This window comes from Lutjanus erythropterus, chromosome 1 (genome assembly GCF_056507025.1).
Source record: "Lutjanus erythropterus isolate fLutEry1 chromosome 1, fLutEry1.hap2, whole genome shotgun sequence".
NCBI classification, from domain to species: Eukaryota; Metazoa; Chordata; class Actinopteri; order Lutjaniformes; family Lutjanidae; genus Lutjanus; species Lutjanus erythropterus.
Genome location: NC_139317.1, coordinates 23,726,876 through 23,736,176, shown reverse-complemented (window position 1 = coordinate 23,736,176; position 9,301 = coordinate 23,726,876).

Genomic DNA, 9,301 nt, shown 5'->3' with positions numbered 1-9,301 from the left:
ACAATGCACAGCGACAGTGAACACACACGCACACACACACACACACACACACACACACACACACACACACACACACTACCACCACCGTTCCTCCTGTCTCCTGTCCTTCTCCCAACCCAACCTCCTCCCTCTTTACACCCCTTCACTAGGACATCTGCTCCCCCAGCGTAGCTGCCATTGTGATGCTCCACACTAACAGGGGTTTTAGCCACTGGTAGTGTGAAATTAAACAGCCACCTCGTCCCTTGATGATAAGTGGCGTCCTGTCTTCATGCTGCGGCTATCTGCTGTCACACAGCACAAGGTCACGCTTTCAAGGGTGAATTAGAGTTCACAATTGTAAAAAAAAAAAAAAAAAGAAAGAAAGAAAGAAAGAAAAAAAATAGCTCATGGAGGAGAGATAGGTCCAAACTGTCATGTTTGGACCTATTTTGATTTTTTATTTTGTGCTATTTCTTTGTTATTGTTGACTGAATCTCTATCTGATACTGTCTACTGGATGTGAATTTTTACACTGCATCACCTCTGCCACGCTGCACACGTCCTCCTTTTGTGTCTGAAAGTGAACATACAGGCTGTCCCTAATGGAATTATAATATTCAGTGTATCTGATGCACAGGTGAATATCACGGCATGATAATTGCATATCATTCAAGACCCACAATCAGAGAGGTACACTTCAAAAAAAGAAAGAGAGTCATACAAGTAATGAAAAGCCTATCTTTTCCTTGGGCAAATTATCTTTTTGAAATTAATAGTTAATATTTCAGTATTGCTATATATTTTTAATTCACCCTTTGCATTTTTGCAAATATAATGTATCCTTCCACATTCATTTGACTGCACAGCCTTGATGAGTACTTCAAATGTGAATTAAAGCACTCCATTTTAAGAGGAAAACGAGTAATAATTCAGAGATATAAATAATGCATAATAATGCTATTCGGGAAAATTGAAAGTTTAAAAACAGAGGAGAAGAGAGGGGGGGAAATATCAACTCTTGGATTGTTTAGGAGTGTTTTATGGTCACAAGTTTGAGATGTGATGCACATAGAGCACAGGTTTACGTATCATTGGCCAGATGGGGTTGTAAGGTTAAAGAGGACACATGACAGCTGTGTGAGAGAGGCCACTTTAACAGTCACACAGTTCGACCATTAATATTAATTGTCTCCCTTGTTTATTTTTCACGTCCCCATCTCTTGTGACTTGTAACATGGTGACGCTGGCAGGGCACAGAGATGCTGCAGACAGATGGAGGTGTGTGGCGGTGGAAGGCTTGGTGGTGTTGAAAGAAGTGGGTGGGTGGGTGGGGGGGGGGGGGGGGGGGTTAGAGGTGACTCTTTATCACTTTCTTTCCCTGTCTCATAAGATATCACTTTCTTCTCCATTCACTTACTCTCCCTCAATTTAAGATGGTTAAGCAAAAGGAAATGAAATTCCCCTTTTTTCCTCACCAAGGCTTTTAAAAATAATATTAGAAAGTCTCATGATTATGATAGTATTAAAATGATTGAGATGGACTGTTAATGCCAGTGGAGTAATTTTCCAGTTCTGCTTAAGCCCTAATAGCGGTGATAGAATGGCCTGGCTGGGCCCTGGGCCACATCATTTCCTTTCGTAGGTACAGTGGATGAGCATCCTGTGGCTGAGGACCAAGCTGTTAACTGGCTGTATTGAGGGCAGATTTAGACCCCTGTTTTCTAAAGTGAGCATCACGTGCATTCTGTAAACAATTAACTTTAAAGCTTTCTTGTAGATTTTAAATGGAGTAACTGCATGTTAATTGGCTGCTAAATTGATTTTTGTTTGACACTTTTTGAGGATGAATAAATCTATCGAAGATCTAAGTTCAGCTTTGCTGCGGTATGGAGAAAATGATAATTAGCCATTCAGCAGAGGCCAGCGGCCTTCGTACTGACTGATTTTGCAGGATGTGTGTTGTGTTTCTGTTGTGTTGGTTTGTTTCTTCTGCTGTGGGAGAGCAGGAAGGCTGATAGTGCTGACAGAGTCTTGGGGGTCCACTCTGCAGTCATGACTCCTGCCTGGCTGGTTGCCCCCATGGGTGCACATTGCGGCAGCCTGTTGACCAGTGTGGCAACTCCAGCTTACACAGTCACTTTCAGCCCCCCTCCCCTCTCCGTGTCTGACTTTGAGTCCAGCTCATACTCTAAACAATGTTTGACCATTCACACTCTGTCTTTTTTTACTGTCTCAAAAGACCTGTGATCACACACACACTGTGTAGAGATTGATTATTCAACTGCTTTTATATCACAGCAGCTGCTATAATTGTATTATAATTAATAGTAAAGATACAGACTACAGCCTTGTGTTTTGCTTTTTAGTTAGTCAAGCATTATAATTGTAGTATGTAAAATGCAAATAAATTGGATGAAATGAGTCAAGGACAATTTCGAAGACATGTTTTTGACACACACAGGTGTATCACAGACTTACACTGCACTTATGTGTGTGTGGCTTACATTTGATTTTTTTCATGCTCTGCACTTAACCTGCACACACAAAAAATTCAAGAGCTGCAATGATTAATCGACTATTTAATTAATAACTGACTCTTTTGATAATTAATTGTTTTGTTTTTGTCTTTTAAGAAAAAATGTCCAAATTCTTTGATTTCAGCTTGTTAGATGTTAGTTTTGTATGGTTTTTTTTTTTTGGTCTTTTATTACAGTAAATTGAATATATTTTGATTTGTGGACAAAACAAGACATTTGAGGACGTCACCTTGGACTTTGGGAAATACTGATTTTTCACAGTTTTCTGACATGTTAAGGACCAAACAACTAATCAGTCAATTGAGAAAATAATCGTTAGTTGCAGCCCTAAGAGTTTCAAGTTTTTGTTTGTTTTAATGTAATCTCAGCATGCATTAATATGATCTTCTAAAACTTTTTTCTGTTAAAAAAAACAAAAACCTGAAATAGCTCTCCAAAAGGGCAGAGGTTGTATCAGAGATTTGCTTTAATCCTCTGAATATTTATTATTAGTTGGGGAAATAGAAAGGCAGATGTTCTCTCTGTTTTATCATTGAAAATTTAAAATAAATTATATTTATTGAATGTCAACTTACTTTATTTACTGATACTTGGTTCACTCATTAATTAATCACACTACTAATTAATTGTCTAAATAACTAAATAACTGAAAGGCAAATACATTTTTTATGATACATACCACTTTTTTGTCATAATTATAGTATGTTACAATGAAAGTACCCTCTAATTTACATGTATAATGTAATTAAAGAGCTGGAGTAATTAACTACATTCAACAAAAATAAAGTAACCACATTACAAAAACTGCTAAATTATCTTGTATTTTAAAAAGAGAGTTGAATCAAATCTTCATCACTTTTAAAATTACTCAAACTGAAATGGATGCAGTATTTTAATTGTGAATTTACAGTATAAACAACTATTTACCAATCTTCTGTTACTGATTGATATAGTTTGTAGTTAATGAATACATTCAAATTAGTGTAAAATTTCAACATTAGAGAAAAAATATTTTATAAGTAAGCTGTGATTTTGATTCTAAAATCCTCTTTGTGATGATTTCATGGTTGTCTATCTCGTTGTCTGTCTCACTCCCTCACTTTATTTTTATTTTTCTTTGTCACACACTCACACTCTCTCTCACAAACACACAGACACACACACACATTTTTGATGAAAAAACTGAGTGTCAGTGTGATTTGGGACAGCTTGGAGAAGCCAGCAGTGATGTCATTAAGCAGCGCCCTGGATGATAAGGCAATCCCAGTCATTGAATAAATAAATAAATTAAAATCATATCTTATGTATTCTTTTCACCTCCCTTCAGACCCCCGCTATCCCAAATCCTGACCCCTCATCCCTCCTCTCCTCCCGCCTCCCCCAAACACACACACACACACACACACACACACACACACACACACACACACACACACACACACACACACACACACGCCACAAACACACCCCTCCGCTGCTCCTGATGTAGCCACCACACCGCTGCTCCCTTCCCCCTCGTGTCCACCGGCATATCAGGAGAAAAAAAAATGAATGCAGCTTTGCAATAAATAATGCATTTCACTAATACGCATTCAGGTGGAGTCAGTCTTTTGGCCCCATCTCAGGCACATCCAGAGAGGAAAGAAATATAGAATCCAAGAAGGAGAAGGCTTTCCTCCTGAACTGAGAGCGGTGACGGCTCGATAATAGGCTAAAACAACGAGCATGAGAGCGAAAGAGTGAGGGAGAGAAGAGAGGGAGACAGAGAGGAAGAAGAAGAAGAGGGGGGCCAAGAGAGAGGGAGAGAGTGGCAAGCATATTATAACTCATCCATGTGGATCACCCTAGTAGATTGGGAGCAATCCCTTGTTGAAATTGTCTTCTAAACACTTAGAGAGAAGGAGACAGAACGGAGCAGCCAGCCCATCTCAGTGTGCCTGTGTGTGTATTCTCACACTGCCTGCTATCCCAGCCAAGGTAGAGAGACCTCTGACAGACCGCTTGCATGTGTGTGTGTTTCACTCCTGCCTGTGTGTGTGCGCGCATGTGTTTGCGCCTATCTTGCCTGAGCCAGCCGGCTACTGAGTGTGTGTGCATGTGAGGGAGAGAGAGAGGGAAGATGTGTGTGTATGTGTAAGGAAGAGGGGGTATTATGCACCCTGGATGTTGCCTCGTGCTTTAAACAGCTGCCTACAAGCCCAGGTAGTGCGCGCCGGCTTCTAAATAAGCAGCACATTCACCGTCCCCTTCAGGACAAGAGGCTAGGCTGCAGAGTGTGAAATCAGACTAATACAGTGGCGTAGGGCTGTGCAGGAGCAGGAAGCAGCTCCTGCATGACTTACTTAGACTGTAGAGGTTTTAGAGGACAAGAACCAGCAGGATTGGACGTCAGAGAGAGAAAGAGGAGGAAAAAAAAGACAGTAAGGTCAGTAAATCCTTTTTTAATTTCTGCTCTGTGGATTCTTTCTTTCAGTCTACAGGACTTTGAGTACAGTTAGTGTGGAGCTGGGACTGAGGCTGAGGCTGGGACTGCTTTGTTTTGCTGGAGAAAGTATTGATTCTTTGTAAGTTTGTGGGAAGTGTGCTCTTTTTGATCCTGCCAGGTGAGAGCAGATGGAAACACTGGATGTGGGGGGGCTGGCTGAGAGCGGCCCAACTCTTTACTTTGTGTGTGTGTGTGTGTGTGTGTGTGTGTGTGTGTGTGTGTGTGTGTGTGTGTGTGTGTGTGTGTGTGAGAGAGAGAGAGAGAGAGAGAGAGAGAGAGAAAGAGAGTGTGTGTGTGTAAGGGAGTATAGTGTTCAGGTGTTTACATAACTTTATAGGTGTATAGATTTTGTATACAGTGCATTATGTGTAGCCCATGTGAGCAAATATGTTTTATTTTTGGAATTTGTACAGTGACAGTCAAGTTGTGTGTGTGTGTGTGTGTGTGTGTGTGTGTGTGTGTGTGTGTGTGTGTGTGTGTGTGTGTGTGTGTGAATGCTGTGATGCTGTGAATTAGAAAGGGGGGTGACTGTGCATTTAGGATAGGGGGAGAGTCGCTGCCCACTTGCACTGGACTAGGAGTTAAACAGGTCATGCCAAAAAACCCAAAACAAAACAAAAAACACTTTTTCATCCTCAGGACAGCGTGAGGAGTAGACGCCATTTACAGACAGACAGTGCACGCTCCAAACACACCTAACCATCACTGTGTCATATGGCGACATGTTACCCAATGAGAGGGTCAGTGTACACAGGTGCGAAGAGAACATGTGACCAAAGTGCACGCACACAAGATGGTGTCCACTGTTCTGTTACAGAAAGTTGATGTTATGTTTTGGAAAATCATTCAGAGTTTCTAGTGTCATTCAATGTTTTTTATTTTTTTGTTTAACCTTTATTTAACCAGGAAGTCCCTTGAGATTAAAATCTCTTTTTTGATGGAGGCCTGGTTACAAAAATGATAAAATACAGCATATCAAATCAGACAAGGGAGAACAGATAAATAATAGAAAATCCAGCTTAGGAATAACAATTGCACTCTTCAGTTACACAGTTTTTTAGCAGAGCTTTGAACTCACCCAGGGAGACAAAGTCATTGAGCTGTAGTGTGTTATGAAATAACACCAAAAGTGTTCAGATTTTTAAAGAAATCCACATTCTGTTTTTGAATTTATGAATTAAGCTATTTATGTGGCACAATTCTGGCAAAGGAAGATTTTATCCAAAAGGTTTTGAGCAGGTGCAACAAACTGTGACTAGGTATGGGCATGTGCCAGCATTTAGATGTGTTTAGCCACACGCAAGCACAGGAAAAGTGGAAAAGCCAGGACTACCAAATTGTCAGCAATACTAAAGACATCAACACAAAAATTTCAGCCATCCATCACAGCTGTCGGCTTGTTTCTGTGGCGACAGTGATTTATTCTAGGGCTGAAATCCATTTGGACTCTCTCACTCCCTCTCACACTCACACACTAACTCACTTACTCACTCACACTCACTAACACACACATAAACCCAAATACTATGCACAGCAACTCTCCCACTGTTAATAAGTGTTGATTTTTTTCAATTGCAATTATTTGGAGTCGACAAGTGTTGATTGGAGAATTATCTGTCCACTCACAGGGCTGACATGGCTCTTGGGCAGGTGTTCAAAATATCAAATATGTTTTACTCTGGTGAGTGTGGACTTTTAGCACAGTTTATTTGTGCACTTTCAGAGGAATATTAACCCTGATAGATTGGTTGTGTGTGAGCTCAAATAATCAACTGAATCTCTGGATTTTTATCTGGGTTTATTCATAAAAAAAATACAAATTTAATCTGCCCTTATTGATATAAATAGAGTACAAAAACATTAGAAACACTCAGTAAAACACAATTCAATTTAACAGCAACATAAATTTAAAAATGACTGTTACACTAACACCTCTCCAAAAAGGTGTCAATGTAAATTGAACATTTTAACCTTATTAAAAGAAAGTTTCTTTTGCTCAGCTGATGAATTGTAATTCATTAGACTTAGGTAGGTGTACCCAAGAAAAGGAAGTGTGTAACTTTTTTTTACAGATAAAGATCCTGAGATTTTTCTTGTTTTCCAATCTCATATTGAAGGTGTATCATACTCCAGTGTATGTCTGCAAAGTTAATTGAAAAAATATTGAAATCGTAATATGGCTAAGTGCAGTATCCAAAGCACAATTGCAAGTTTTTGATAAAGGAAAAATGTGACAAAACAGCATATAATGACATGTTATAGTGCTACAGAGAGGCCCTGGCCTATAAATCTTTCTCCAGATGTACGAAAACATATTTGTTTGATACAGACCCCAACAAATGTCACATCCTCATGATTTTAATAGATTTTTCAGTGAATATTAAAATTGTGATGCAAAATGATAATTCCTGGTCATTGTGAATTGTATCACAATCACATTACCTGTCAAAATAATCAAAATATATATATATATATTTTTTACCATACTGTGCAGTCCTACTTCAGTGTTTGCAACACATTTTGCCAAAAAAACTAACCACCAAGCCCTCTGCTTCATGAGATTTCCCTGCCATATTGAGAATAAAAGAACCAAAACCAGAGAGATTTTTCTTTTTGCAGTGAAATTACTGTTATAATTAAAGATTAAATCAAAATATCATGCAATTTTTAATAACTATCAGTGGGTGTCTTTTATCCTCTGCAATACAGTAAACATTATACATAAATGAAGACTGTCACACAATGTTGATCCAGATTCTCAGCTCTATAAACCCCACACAGGAAGTAGTAGGTATTCTTACAAGCGTACAAGACTATTTTTGACATGCATATTAGCCATACAGTGTTTTAGTTACACTTGTGCTCATGACACAAGCAGAATAAATGTAGAAACATGAATGAAATCTGATATGTAGATTGAACTGACAGTGTGTGTGACTGTGTTTGTGGGAGAGGCTGAGGCGCAAAACAGATGCCTGCTACAATGCTGGCTTGCTCCCCTTCTTCATCCCCCTCTCATTTAATTTCCTCTCCTTTCTCCACAGCTTCTTTGGTATTTTTTCATATGTCAGATGATAACTCAGGTCCTACAGTGTGCAGGAAGATTTATCAGTCAACACACTGCCCCTAATATCCCCCATCTGCCAGCAAGCACACCCAGTTCCCTAAGCCCATGCTCTAGCCCTAAGCCTTGGCCCAAGCCCACTGACTGCACCCTTGGATTGGTCGTGTGTCTCTATGTGTGTGTGTGCATGTACATTGGTTTGTGTGCGCCGTCACGTAAGCGTGTGCTTGCTGCTGCCGTATTGGCTGATGGGTATTTGTGCCACTGCTAAAACATGATGATGCTACTTTTGCAGATGCATGGTCAGGAGCTGTCAGCTCTTAATATGTTTGTCTGTCTGCACAGCTATCTTAGATGTTGATCTGAGCTGGCCTGTGTGTATCTGGAGTCGGGCAGAGCAGAGGAGGCTCTGCTGTGTGTTCTGCTCTGGTCTGGCCTGTGTATGTCTGGAGGGGTGAGGCTAGCGCTGAGGCTGAGGCTGGCCAGAGAGGTCACTCAGGCTCTGTGAGAGCCAGTACTCTGAGCAAACCTTGCTAGAATGCATCACATAACACAGCAGATGAGGTATTCAGTTATATGGCAGAGTAACATGTACATCCTGATTAGTAGAAATCCATTTTAGTCTCTAGTTTTACTCAAATGGAGTTGAAGTATTTACAAATAAAGTGAAAAAATTACATACATGACTTTGAATTACCGATCATTTAAGGACTTTACATTATTTTGTTCGAGCACAGCCTTTATTTCAGTCCATTGTCGTGCTAGTCATGTCTGAGGCCTGTGTGACTGAGGCTGTCGGTGCTTCTGCATAGTGATTGAACTCCAGCTAAGGTCTGGGCCTTGCCATGATAACGTGCCAAACTTAGCTCTGCTCCTAAAATCCTGGATTAATGCCTGCTTTAAGAGCTTAACATGGTCAGCCATTCAAACATGCACTGGATTGACTGGGCTACCTTGGTTGCCTGTTATCTCCTGTAGAGTTTTACAAGCACACTATCCAGCAGGGGAGAATTACAGCACCATCTCTGCCTGTGTGTCTCCATCCTGTGTGCACTAGTGCACAGTAGGGCTGGGCAATACATCGATATTATATTGATATTGTGATATAAGTTTACATATCTTCTTAGATTTTGGATAGCATTATATCATGATATGGTATAAGTGTTGTCTTTTCCTTATATTAGAGGCTGCATTACACTAAAGTGATTCTGAACTTACCAGACTGTACTAGCT